At 36.1% G+C, this 15,198-nt stretch overlaps 1 protein-coding gene across 1 annotated transcript in view; it reads left to right on the top strand.

Annotated features, from left to right (window-relative positions):
- The window catches only part of rassf5 (Ras association domain family member 5), a 129,219-nt gene that overhangs the window by 6,983 nt on the left and 107,038 nt on the right, over nucleotides 1–15,198 (top strand). The window lies entirely within an intron of this gene.

Below are 15,198 nucleotides of genomic sequence, written 5' to 3'. Positions count from 1 at the left end.
CTGCAAATCCCTGGGGATTATTATGCACAACAGTCTGTACAGAGTTTACTCAGAATAGGGAGAAAAACAGAAGACATCCACTGAGCAGCAGTTCTGCCTTGTTGATGAGAGAAGCCATAGGAGAATGGCCCATCTTGTTTGAGCTGACAGAAAGGCTACCATAACTCAGATATCCACTCTGTACAACTGTGGTGAACTTAAAAGCATCTCAGAATGCACGATACAAGGAATCTTAAGGCAGATGGGCTACAACTGCAAAAGACCATGTTGGGATCCACTCCTGTCAGCCATTAAAAGAAAATGTGGTAGAATGGGAAATTTGCAACATGAATGCTCAGCTGACAAATCTGCAAAAATTGTGTGATACAGTCCTTTCAGCATGGATCAGAATTTCAGCAATTCATGCCACGGAGAATTGAGACAGTTTGGAGAGCAAATTAAGTCCCTATTCAGTATTTCTACAGTGTTCCTAATAATTTGTGAGCAAGATATAAATTCATGGTCATTCTGGGGCTATTCTGAAATCATTGGGTGCATAACAACCACAAGGGTCACTTATACTCGTACTGTATATGGCTAATTTAGTATTACAGATTAACCTGATATGCACATGTTTATTGATGAAGAACAGAAATGGAATAGATGTGTATATCGTGAGTATAGTTCATGTTTATTATTATTTTTTAATACTACTTAGTGGTCATATTTACTCAAGGCAACTTATACAAATCAGTATATATGTACAATGAATTAAAGAGATTTGCAAGACAATACCAAGTTCAGCAGATGTAAACAAACTTTATGCAGGTACACACAAGAGCTTTCTACTAAAATTAGTCCTAAAACAAGATGACAAATTACAGACTTAACAAAAGCACTGTTAGTTGAGGGCTGAGACATCATTTTTAGATAATGTATCTCAAAGTATTCTGAGTGGTTGAAACCTTGAGCAGTCTCAATTTATTTTGTGAAAAGGTGCATTTTTAATAGCCCTCCAAATATCCATGGACTATGGCAGTCTAAATGCTGACTGTTAGCTATTTCCATAACTCAGGAGTATGAACTGAGAAACATATACAGTATGTTTAACTCATCTAGATTCATAATTCTTGAATAGGACAACAGATTTAACCTTACTTAATGTTTTCAAATATTTTGGTTTATTGGAAGGAACAGTCAATTCAGTAATTGAGTAATTGGGTGTTTAGTATTCATTAACTAAAAAATTCTGCTGTGAACAATGTTTTGTACAAAATAGTGTGAACAGCTATTGTACCTAATCCCACAATATGAAAGTAGTTAATTGCACAAGACAGAATTGCGAATAGTAAAGTATAGTAAGGGAACAGACAATAAGGGTGTGGACATTTTTTTGTATTTGTGATTCATACAGCTTGCCAATTTAAACATAGAAAACAGGGAGGTGCAGTGGGTCAGTGACTTGATTAGGACACTGTGCCCTTCCTTCTCATATAATGTGGACAGTTCACCGTAGGTGGTTAAATAGAGATTTTAGATGGGGGAGGTTAATGGGGAAACTAATAGTAGCATATTTCTTGAGCTTAGTTCATTGCTGAACTATGATTTTTTTCTTCATTTGAAAAATCAGACACTATTATTATTGTTCTTATTCCCCAAAAGTACAAATGCTCTAAAGTATCTGAAAATACTTTTGTGTGTTTGATGGTAATAATAATAATAATGAATGACTAGTAACTCTGATACGTATATACTGTATTTATTAGAAGTCAAATGTTTGTTTTTAAAATATTAACTAGATTTATTCAGAATCTTTTTTTTAGGGCCTGGGTTTGTTAAATTAAAGGAACTTAGCCTCTCAGTGGAAGATATCTTTGTTCAAGGGACAGATCACCGGGCAGCTGCAATGCAGTGGGTTAAGATTTATTGCTTTATGTGAAGCTGAGCACTGGAGCAGAGAAATTCATGATTGAATGTGCTTTCCTTTGTTGGTTAACGATTTAGCAAGTTGCAAAGTCACCTCTGAAGTAACAAAGACATGTGGACTGTTGCGATACAGCATTTAACCTTGGTTTGTATAGTATTCTTGCTCTCAGGTGCAAACAATTGCTCATGCTAGTAAGTAAGTTAATTTTTCAATTGTTTACAGTCTAAGTGGAGGTGACTTCAGATGCACTTGTGCCCAACACTCCCCTGTGAAGCATAATGTTATAAGGAGACTGGTTTGTCTGGTGTTATAGAGTCTTTGAAGCAGCATGAGGTGGCAAGGGGACTTGCTTAGAGTAATATAAGATTTTGGCATCTTGGGGTACTCGAAAGGACACAAACAGATTAAGTGGCGTTTTAGGTGTTTCACATGGAGTCATCAGCTATGCTGGGAACCCCATGATGTTTCATGTTCCAGGCTTAAGCTCAAAGTGTTAAAAAGACATGCTTAGAGTGATGCTAACAGTCAGTACTTATACTAAACATTCTGTATCAGTCTCCTGTAAAACACAATACAATAATGTGATTTACTTATCAAGAAAGGTAGAATATCAAGATTGTATTAAGTAAACATATGAAAATGAGGGATGAATGCAAACAGAAATATTTCATGACAATGCAATACATTTACATTTATTTAGCTGTTTCATAATAGGTAGCAAAAATAAGAATTTCACTTTTCACTGTACGCACGTCTATACTACTATTCCTGTTCCTACTCCTGCTACCACTACTCTTGCCTCGTAGCTCCAGGAATCTGGGTTTGATTCGTAGTTCAGTCACTCAGTGCATTTAATAACCCATTTAATAGCATCCACCTTAATAACCCAGTTATGCCCAGAAAACTAGTTTTCTAAAATGTCATGTAAACCCTTATTCTGGTCAGAGAAACCAGGTAATTGGTCTCTGCAAAACCTTGTTCACAGAGGTAGATTTCTCTGTGAACAACACGGTGTTGTGGCTATGTAAAACTATTAACTGAGTTACAGTTAAGGGTTTTGTAGTCTCTGCATGTCTGTTGTATTCTTTTCTCCTGCATGTGTTAGCTCTTTATACGCTTTAAGCAGCCACAGGTAGAAGTATCCACAAGATAAGTTTCCTAAGGCAGTTGCTTTGTCTCAATAGTAAATTTATGTTAAAAAGCTGAATCTGCAGCAGCACAATGGTAATGCATTATAAGTAGTCTGACTACTTTTTAAAGTAGCTGGTAATCTAATGAAATTCTTATTTTATTGAAGTAAAAATACCTGTGTTACTATTATCCCAGCAGCACTGGATGTTAGGCAAGAAGCACACATACCAGTGCGCCATTCCTTTGCAGGGATCAGTCAAGTAGAAAAGAGAGTGCTGTATATTTTCATCCGTCTATATCCTATATATATGTTGAAACAGTGCAGCCAGTGTCCATACGGTAAATCAATGGTGTAAAAAAGGGGATGGATGTTATGTACTTCACGGCACATGAAAGACTAAATGTCTTTACAAAACACAAGAAAATTATCACAGGCTTCATGCCTGCTTTTGGATACATGGTGGCCGATGATGGCCTTTAACTGTTTTTTGCTCAGTTTAATGACGTTGAAGTGTTTTGACAAAAAGGAGGACTCCAGAAGATTGTTTGTGCTTGTAAACATGGCTTTTTTAAGAAACCTGGTTTCTGTTGTAACTGGGTAACTCACCTCATCCCAGTTATGTACAGTATGTGCATGTAAACGCACTGACTATATGAAAGTGGACTATGCCACATGTCTCTGAATCTCTGACTTTCTAAGGGGCAGATGTCAATCAGAGTCCCCTCTGGGCTATGATCTCCTCCTCTCCTTTTCTCTCTGTATACCAATGACTATCACCTCTGGTGACCCATCTGTTAAACTGCTGTTGTTGGCTGATGACACCACTCTGACTGGCCTGATCACAGACAGGGGTTGAGGTGCTATATCGGAGGGAGGCGTATTGGCTGGCCAGTTGGTGCACAGTCAACAATCTTAACATGAATTACTTAGAAACTAGGAACTAGGAGATACTCCCACTTCCTGCCTCCCAGTTATACTCCACCCTGCCAACAGGGTGGAATATCACTTCAGTTTTTTGACACAATTATCACTTCCAGTCCTAATAGGGATGAAAACAGAATTGCTCTTATCCAAAAAGGACAACATTATATATGTTTTTTTCTCTGTCAACTTAAAAAGTTTAGCTTGCCTTGCCCCAATCAGTGCTGGTACAGTTATATAGAGCTATTATTAAAAGAATCCTTACTTTCTCTGTAACTGTCTGGAACAGTAATGCATCTGCTTGCTTGAAACACAAACTATATTATGTTACTTGGACAGCAGAAAAGATTGTAGACCTGAAATTGGACTCCATTGAGGTCCTGTATATATCATGGGTCAGGAAATGTGTCAGAAGCATAATCAAAGAATACTCTCACCCAGGCAACAATTTCTCTCATTTATTACCATCGAGGAAGCATTACTTGTCACTACATGCAAGAACTACTAGACTTATATAAAAATTTTCTTCCCTACTGCAGTCAGTCTTTCTAAACATAGTCTCTGATTCGTTTCCACCTTTTGCTGATTTCTAAACTCATCCATTCTATCTAAATGATGTTTTTTTTTTATTTTCTGTTCATTTTCTGTTTATATTAAAAGTACTTGCTTGATATACTGTATTAGAGGGTGGAAGTGCAATTCTACTTTTCTACATTGTTTTATATTTGTGTTTTGTACAATGTTTTTTTTTTTTTTACTACTGCATATAATGTTATGATGGTGTCATGTATGGTATAATGTATTGTGTTGTTTAATTGTATTTATTTTATGTGTGTGGATGTAACACAAGAAGAAATTTTTAGCAACGATGTTGCTTTACAATTAAATTATGCTTCTTGAACTTTTTTTACTTGTCCTTAAATTTGCTTCTTTTGATTTAAAAGACTAAGTTTGAATGTCATTTGCAATGGAGAGACATCCTATTTATGCCCTTTTTTTCAAAATGCTCCCAAAATTATTGCCACAAACACTGTCTCCTCACTACCCTATACAATAGTTTTATCTAAAATGACATTAAATAAGTCACAAGAAGATGAGAAAAGCACAGGGATATTTACAAGAAATAAAGCACAAATAGTATCACAATTCTTCAGTAATGTATTCCAGTTACCTACATCACAAGTCAAGCAGAATTAAAATCACTGTAAAATGAATAGCATTACATTCACTAGTGATAAAGTGACGACTAGTGCATGATAATTACAAGAATCTCCTTTAGAATACATACTGTACAACTAAATATAGATTCATTCTCAGAAGTGGGTAATGATAAAAATCATAATAGAAGGGTTAGGATAACAGTTCTCAGCGAATAAATAATATCTTACAGAGCTGGGTCTTTATTCCTTTTAGAAGTCGGGAAATGCATTTGTCAGTTCTAATCATGATTGAAAGGCTGTTGTGTCTCTTTAGGGTCAAGGCTAAGAAACAGCGTACAACAGATTTCCTGTCCCCTAAAAAGTGGTCTCTTCAGTCATCCAGTAAATGTTTATCACTTAGACTTGATTGATGTAGCCTGGAGCTACTGTATATCATGATTGTAGTGTAATATAAGAAGAGGGGAAAATGTCTGAAAGGATCAAACCGCTTAGTCCAGCATAACTTGTCATTTCTTATACATTTGACATTTACAAAAATAACTTCTCATCAAGACTGGAAGGCCCCAAAAGTATTACCTTTAACTGCTCTACTAAAATTGTGTTCTATATGTTTGCAGTCCTTTATTTGAAAAAATGTTTCCCAGTATTTCTGTGAAGCCTTATTTCATATTTGGTTCTATATGCTCTATGCTCTATAAAGAATTAGCTGACTTACTTCCTTCATAATTGTAATTGCATATACCCACAAGGCTCTTTTTTTTTTTTTTACTTCATCATGCTTTGAAAACCATTAAATAAAATAAAATGTGCAATTGAAAAAGGGGAAACAGTGGGGTATTTGACTCTGCTTGCAGCATAATAAAAAGCGCAAAGGGAGAGTCAAAATGTTATTGTTATAAAGGAAAATTTGCAGTTGCTGAAATGATCTGAGTTTTGTTCCAGAAAGTTTTAGAAGCTTCTCTCCAGGGCATTTGTTCTTTCCTTTACTAAAGGAAGCTTGAAGGCTGGCCACACGATAAAGTGACTGCCTGTCGTACTTGTTAACTTTTATTCATCTCTGTGTTGGCAGCTTACACATACTGTAGCTTTTATTTATATTGTCATAGCTTTGTGGGCTAATCCCATAATGCCATGTGGCTAGCTGTAGCCTTAGGGATCTACAGGTATATATATATATTCATTAAAGGGGCCATGTGAATTATCATACCTGCTTGAATAAATTTCATCATTATGTTTGTATTAAGCATTTTATTGCATGTGAACTTTAGTGTTGTAGTAATAAACAGCATTATTTTAGTCCAAAATCTGTATTACATTGTTCAATGTAATTTTATTTTATTAGCATTGTTTTTCAGCAGAATTTATTGACAACACATTAACCATACTGAATGAAAAATATGTTATCTTAATAATGTAACAAAACAATTTTAAGGGACATTTAACATTACTTGAATGACTAGCAGAGCTTAACGTCTTAAAATTGTGACGTTTATGAATTGTTAGGACATACCATTTAGACATCATCCTGTGCATACAGTACCTCTGTCCTTTCTTGTTAATCATGCTACTACAGAGTGTTGATGTGTTTGCCTGTTGGCTAGACATGTGAGTAAGAGTTTCTCTGTGTTCTATTCTGTACATGCTACAAAACTACTTACTTCTATTACTTAACTTCACTTGGCCATTTCTTTAGGAAAGAGACTTACAGTACATATTTATAACCCTGGTGAAATTTGCTGCCTTTATTTGGATGTTTGGGAGGACTTTATGGTAGATTTGTAGTCCCTGCAAAGACCACCTCACAGCATGATTAGATATTTACTTTGGATGACAATTTCATCTTGGCTTTACAATTTTTTTCATCTTAACTTGTGTTGTGTTTGCAAAAAGCAGCTATTGTAATCACGGCCTATACTATCTTGAATTCCCTAATTCTTAACAAAGCCCACCTAAGCTGCATGAATGTTCCAGAAATGTTCAATAGTAGTTTTCATTTCTGTAATCTTGGTTAGTTGGGGCAGTCGTGTAGTTTGACATCCTTTGTGATACAGGCAAATGGGTCGGTGATTCAGTCAGACAAAATTAAATTTGGCTTGATTTCATCTTAAGTCATAAAGACAAGTGTGTTTGCGTTGGAGCTGACAATAAACAAGCAATTACCTGGAAGTACAATTACTACAATTCAATATCTTTGAGGAAAGAGGGAAAGTGAAGCTTGTCTGTATGATTTCTCATGTTTGTTGTACCATTTCAGCATGGAAAAAGAAAACAAAGCCTGAGATTGCAGCAGAACTCACCATACATGAAAAGCATTAATACAGGCAATGGCATTATTAGCCTGCATGTTCTTTGGCTGTCAGAATGTGGTAGGCTCAAGACGCTTTGAAAAAGTTAAACTATTCTGCATAATTGTGAGGCATTTGTGTAGTTCATCCTCGCCAGTAATCTCAAATCATGTAATCTGATATATTTAATGCAACAAAATCCAGCAAATGCAGCCATTAAGCTTAACATGCTCACCAGCTATAAATTGTGTAGTATGCCACTGGTTTAAAGTGTTGTGAAACTTATCCGTTTTTACTTCTGTTGACACAGTATTTAAGAGAAATAAAGTATATCTAACTCATTAATCTTAAAAAGGAATATGAAGTGTTAATCATAAGCTACTAAAGGAAAAGAGTAGAGAATAAAATTAGCTAAATACTAATGAAAGAATTTTGCTCACACTCTATTTGGAAATCTATGTCAGAAGACAGTAATAAATTATTCAGTTTCTGGGATTTGTAGTGCATATGTGCTGCAACGGGACCAACGTAGAGCTAATGGAGCGGGAGGGGATTAATTCAGGAGAATTAAAGAAAACAGATAAATAACACTGTCTGCTCTCACTGCTTACTCTTGCCAGCCTTCTGATATTTGAATTAAAGATTGATTGGTATACAGCTTTTCTTCCAAAACACTAGAATTGTGTTTAAGAGAAAGGTAGTTCATCACATTCACCTTTTTTTCGGGTTGTCTAATTTCTTGATTATTGTTCACTTTTCTCTGTTTATTTGCATGAGTCTTATCCCACTGCATACTTTTGAGAAGCCAAACACTGCTCAGCATTGAGATTTAAAACTCTCCATTCTCTTTAACTGACTGGGCTGGCACAGTGACCTAATTTGTTAGTGGTGATTGGGCCACCCCTTGATGTTGCTGCAGAAGAAGGGAGAACTAAGGGCATCTCTCTGTACTCCTAATTAGAGGTCTGCACCTTTGATTTGTTTTTCTCAGCAGCAAACATCAACTCTAAATAAGGACATATCTTGTTCTGCCATATTCTGAATGAATTTCTAGGAGATGAGCCATCACAAGGAATTCAATGATTTTAGGTGCAGCTGTCACCTCAACCGTTCTGTCTTGCATTTACTTTCTGTTGGAAGGTCAGATTGTGAACAAGGTGGCAGACACAAGTGAGATGCAGTTTATTATTGCATTGGTGTGAGGAAGTACCTGTTTGGCTAGTGATCTGGTTGGGTCCACTAATGTGCATGTGGGCTGCTCAAGTTTCATCTTGCCATACAGCTCTAGCAAGCACATATTTGCCAAGTGTAGTTCTATAAATAGGCTTGTAAATAGGGTCCAAATTAGAGATTGGTTTAGTGAATAGCTTGTTTTTGGGCAATATTTTTGCTAATCATTAATGCTGAAAAGAAAAACAGACATATGCAAGTATTAACAACCTTGCCTCAGAGTTTAAAAAAGGAAAAATATAGTAAACGTAGATAAATTCCATCTGACATTGCCTCTAGTAATGAAACAAAAGTGGTTTATTGAAAAATTATAACAGGAAGGGATACACAATAAACAAATCAAAGAACGAAATAGCACATAAAAAACAGCTAACCCCTTTAGCCACCACTCTAAGCCTGTTCTTCACCATCTGTAAGTGGGATGGCTTGTCCATTTACCCATATCCTCCTGCATGCCCCACACACCAGGTACCCCTTTTACTCTGGCCACAGTTACCTGTCTCGTGGGTGCCTGCTATCACCTGCCCTTCCAATTCCACATTCACAGCAGCATTGTTTGTAAAGTGACTTTAGGTCATTCCTGGTTTTCCAGGTTAGTATTACAATAATAAATTATTATGTTATATATTTTAATTTCTAAGTAGTAATTGGTGCCCCCAGTTACTTCTGGGGACAGGAGTAGACCTAGAGTTATGTGAGAAAGTAACTACACCCCATGAAATATTAAAAATGTATTTTTTAACATATGTGGACATGATCATTGTTTAACACTAGAATTACCAGAGCCTACGAAAAAACTCGTAGATCTGTCCCACCTTAAATCGCTTCGCACCTCTCCATCAGCGTCTTTTGTCCTTTAAATGTGTTGATAAGTAGCAAGCAGTCTGCTATCACATCCCCCACCAGTGCACAGTTTTCTCAGCTCAAGTCTGTTTACCTGCATGTCAGTTGCTTGGAGTTGTATAGAGTGAGAAGTCAAGCAAAATCGCACCTTTTATAAATACTATATCATTATTTGGAACACATGCATTTCATGTGTGTTCTGTGTCTACAACGATCTATGTAAACACATTGTTAAAACAGAAACGTTTTTCATGTTTTAGTAATAAAATGTAGACATGAAGTGTATAATGTGTGAAGCCTGAAGTCCAAATATCAAAGAAACACTTTCACAAAAAAGTACAAATATAACAGAACAAGTGCACTTTTATTCAAGAATTTAACCGAAGAAAAAGAACCTGCGTTAGGGTGCGACATTGACATGCATTTGCTACGACTGCTTCGGTGGCGCAACGGTATCAACTGTTGACTGGTAATCAAAACTTCATGGGTTAGATCCCGGACGAGTACATTTTGAGAAGTCAGCTGCTCGTATTCTTACTATTTTAGAATAAAAACATACATTTGATTCCAGTCTGTAACAGCCGGTGTAATTTATGACACTTGTAAAGGTTAGCTTTGTTTTTTTTTTTTTAATTCAGTTTTATTCTCTCAGTCGCGTTCACAATCCCCCCCCCACCTTGCATTTGACACTGCTGTTTTCATATAAAGACGCGCTATAACAGAGGTGAACTCAGATCATGACGACGCTTCTACATCAGAGCAAGAATGAACTTTTACCATCACTGTACTTTGTATATGTGCATGGGAAGCTCTGCTCTCTACTTGTGACTTTACGCTGTAGGAAGTAAGTAAATAAATAAAGGTAAATAACATTTGATCTGGCTCTTACATACAAAGTACAGCGACGGCTGCTTCCACCTGCAGCTATAGAGTTTTCGGTGCGCAAGCGACTCTACACGCTAGTGTTTAGATCTGGACGGTGTATGTGCCCCAAAAAAAAGTCTAACTGCATTCTCGTACCATTGCTTGCATACTGAAATGTCAGCAGGCACTATTCGTGGCATTACACATATTATTATAGTGTGTCTTTATATGAAAACAGCAGTGTCAAATGCGAGGGGTCGTGAACGCCGCTGAGAGAATAAAACTAAATTAAAAAAAAAAAACAAAGCTAACCTTTACAAGTATCATAAATTACACCGGCTGTTACAGACTGGAATCAAATGTATGTTTTTGTTCTAAAATAGTAAGAATACGAGCAGCTCACTTCTCAAAACATACTCATCCATGATCAAACCCGTGAAGTTTTGATTACCAGTCAACAGTTGATACCGTTGCGCCACCAAAGCAGTCGTAGCAAATGCGTGTCAAAGTCGCACCCTAACACGGGTTCTTTTTCTTCGGTTAAATACTTGAATAAAAGCACACTTTTTCTGTTATATTTTTATCTTTTGTGAAAGCGTTTCTTTAATATTTGGACTTCAGGCTTCACACCTTATACACATGTCGTAAATGTAAGAAGGACAGTCCTTGGGTGTGTATGGGAAATGTTAACATTTGAATCTGGTGATTGTATATAGTGTGGAACTGACCTGTCTGTACTATTCTGTCCTCTGTATCTCCCGGAGTTGAAAAGAGATACTAACATGCAGCAACATGTGGACATTGGCCAAGATCGGAAAAAAAATAAATAAACAAATGCAGTCACGTCATGACTACAACCGCATGAAGGTATGCAAATGAATATAATGTTGTATTAGTGCAACAACGTTTTCCAAAATGTACAATACAGGTCATAAAATTCCAAATGTCATATATATGTAAGTCTCTATTTTTTTGTCAGAGCGGCTTTGACATCATGGGTCAAAAGACGCATACTAATTTAGTGTGAGCAGGAACACTCAAGAATAAAACTGAAAAAAACAATTCACATCCACAGTCATTCTCAGTCACGCATAACATTCACAATCACGTCCACAGTTTACCCAGTCTCGTTCACGCACAAGATCTGACACGGTTTTCTAATAAAGAGGAGGTTTAACAAAACAAGTTTGTACCTACCACGTCTTTATCTGAAAAAGGTGTCACATTTGTGGAAGTTTGAACGTGAGTGAGAGAATAAAACTGAAAAAAAAAATCGACAAGTACTATAAATTTACAGAGGTAAATCAAATGTATGTTTTTATTGTATGATACAAACAATAAGAGTAGCTCATTCCTCAAAATGGTAAATTTGGGAAGCAGCTGATATCGAAACTGCGAACTCTTAATTGAAAGGCAGCAGTTCTTAGCGCTGCACCACAAAAGCTGTCATATCAACTGCCTACCGTAACCGGCTTTCTTTTTTCTTCGGTTAAATTCTTGAATAAAAGTGCACTTGTTTTGTTATATTTGTACCTTTTGTCAAAGTGTTACTTTGATATTTGGACTTCAGGCTTCACACATTTTAAACTTCATGTCCACATTTTGTCAATTCTTACTAACACATGAAAAACGTTTCTTTTTTAACAATGTATTTACATAGATTGTTGTAGACACGGAACACACATGAAATTCATGTGTTCCATAACGATATAGTATTTGTAAAAGGTGTGATTTTGCTTGACTTTCCACTCTATACAACTCCAAGCAACTGACACGCAGGTAAACAGACTTGAGCTGAGAAAACCGTGGTCCGGTGGGGAATGTGATAGCAGATTGCTTGCTGCTTATTAACACATTTATAGGACAAAATACGCTGATGGAGAGGTGCAAAGCGATTTAAGGTGAGACGTATCTGTGAGTTTTTTCATAGGCTCTGGTAATTCTGGTGTTAAACAGTGTCTGTAGATAAAGGTGATAAAACAAACATAAATGCAAATTTTGCATGTAGAAATGTAAGCACACCATGACGTTCATCAGTACCTCAAATGTCTAAAGTCAGAACCACATGCATAAGGTTAAGTGCAAAAGATTAGCATATCATTAGGGAGGATTTTGGAAGAATTTATTTAAAACTTATTTAAACTTTAGACATTTAGTTTGTTTTGCTCTTTGTTGCTGAAGTATGTGTTATCACTATGCCTAGATCTAAAGAGCTCTTTGAGGGCTTTAAAAAGAAGGTTATAGATCATCTACAATTGGAAAAAATTTCAAACAACTACCAGCATGTCAAAGCCAAACTGCCCTTGCAAGTTCAGCCTGAGCGCATAACATAAAATGCTGAAAGAAGTCTCTAAGAACCTTATAATTACATCACTGGGCCTACAGGTTGCTCTTACCACTGATGATGTCAAAGTGGTTGTGTCTACCATTAGAAAGAGACTACAAAAGTTAGATCTACATGGGAGGTATCCAGAAAGAACATCAGAGCAAGACTAAAGTTTGTGCGCTTTTCCATTATTGTGATCACTGCTAAATGTTCAGGTGCTTAACGTTACACCGGTGAAATGTTCTCTGTTGTCAAAATTGCTGACAAAGCTATCAGTGTTAAATGTTACAATAAGTGAATGGTCTCATTTAGAATTTAGTTAATCATGTCTACAGAGTGAGAACAGTTTACCATTTAACAGAGCATGTAAACTATACATTTGGAAAAATTATATTATATTGTTTGTGAGTAAATATTCTGAAAATCATGTACACTGAAAAACAGTAGCATGTCCTAAATTTATTCATAAATTGGGTAATGAAATAAATCAAGTCTGTAGTAAAATGCAGTTCAGCACTGCATCAGTCCCAATTCTGATGGACTATCAGAATGTTACTATAGTCACAATGAGACAAATATTTTACAGTACCAATCCATGATTAGATCCATTCTTGACCATAATTAAACCATAATTAGACCCTAATTAAACATCAGCTATAAAAAGAAATGCAGCTCTTTTCTTGTATTGTTGATTTGGAGGTGTGGTGTTTTTATGTGGAAATCTACCCCTCTGTTTAGAAGATAAAATCCGTTTATGTGAAGCTTTTTCTGTCTTTTCTGTTTTTCTCTTGTTTTTTGCATATTGACAGTCGAACCAATTGCCCTTCTTAACAGTTTGTTCTGAAAAAATAAGTAAATTTGCTAAGCATTCTAGTTAAGAAAAAATAAAAATATTTACATTTAAAAATATTTAAAAAGCATGCATTTCTAAATAATCAACTCAGTTACAGTAATAAGAGTACTACTAATATGTTTTTGCTTCACTGGCTGTATTCATTTTCAAAGTACCCAAAGGCATTTTTGTCGTTTCATGCTAGGGAAAGAGTTAGTGTATTCAAATTGCTCTGCTAAACTCTGTATCTTTCTTTCAGGCATTTAAGCCAACAGTTGTTTAGTCAAGCTAGGTTAATTTCTTTCACTGTCATTAAGGGGAAACTGGGCAGCAGTGCACAGAAATTATGGTGATGCTTGGCAGTCTGTTCCATATACTTATAGTTAGTTCATAGCAAGATGAGTTCTTCTGTAATATCTCTTGATTTGCCATGAAAATGAACATTTTGTTTCCTCCAAACAAAGTTCCATATGTTATGCGACTTGAGTCAAAGGTGTAGAAATGCAATTGGAGCAAAGCAACAAGAAAGTAAAACTTGGGCCAGTATATTTAGTGTTTAACATAAGTTATGTATGTTTTTTTGGGATGGATGTTTGCTGATGCCCTCAAAGGATGAAGTTTCTGTTCTATTTACTTGAATGGAGTAATATGATCCAGTCAAGGGAGTAAGGCAGGAAAGAGTTCCGGACAGGGTGTCAGTCCATCGCATGGCCCACTCATGCTCACACCCACTCTTGCAAAAGTGCCAGTTTAGAATGTTTTTGGAGATGCGCACGTTCTGCATAGACACCATCTTGGCAAATGATTTGAATGCTGTATCTGTGAGGTAGCAGCACTATCTGCACCACTCCCTTAACTCTTCCAAATGTAAATTTTATTATATTTATTTCACATTATTGCTGAGCTAATTATCATTGTGTTAGCAGTACAACATAGGAATTCTTCTTTCAGTTCTAATTGAGAACAGTATTAACATACTACATAATGTCTGAATCTCAGAAAGAGTGAATATGGCACATAGTCAAATCCCAAGAAGCCATGGTTGCATTATGATTTTCCAGACCACTTACTTGAGAAAGAATGTTTGTGTAGCATGAGACAAAATGGAACTTTTGCCTCAATCATTTCTAAATTTCCTGAGAAAGTTTAAGATGTTCTCCAGCTCACTTATTTACAATGTGGGAAGAATTTCAAAAGGCACACAAAGATACAGTACATTTCAACCATGAGTAGCACCTACCTGATGCTAGGACCCCATGGGACAGTGGCCCAGAATCTGTCTTAATTTTGTGAGGTTCAAAATATACTTAATTTTTTTTAGTCACATATAGGAGAATAGAATATATAAACATTTTGTCTGGAAGTTCAAATATGTCCTTGTACATATCTTTCCTCATGTTGAATCAGAAGCACTGAGGCTGCTGGTCCTTTTGTTGTTTTATTATTATATAAGGTAGATTCTTTTTACTTATAATCAGGAAGTAGATTAGTGGAAAGTGGAGTGTTATCTGGCCTTGTGTATTAAATTTAGCACCTTGCACATCTAGCCATTATCTGTGATGCAGCATAAAATCAGAAAATGTTTACAGTATTTTTAATATGAAAAGGTCCTTCTGGGTTTGCCAGCTTGCACTTCTTCAATAGGAAAACCTCTTTTTAAACAAAATCGGCTCCTGAATTGCTAACCATTCATCATCCA

The sequence above is a fragment of the Polypterus senegalus genome, chromosome 3 (assembly GCF_016835505.1).
Source record: "Polypterus senegalus isolate Bchr_013 chromosome 3, ASM1683550v1, whole genome shotgun sequence".
NCBI classification, from domain to species: domain Eukaryota; kingdom Metazoa; phylum Chordata; class Cladistia; order Polypteriformes; family Polypteridae; genus Polypterus; species Polypterus senegalus.
The sequence above is the reverse complement of the archived record's forward strand: the minus strand, read 5'-3'. Positions and strand labels throughout refer to the sequence as shown.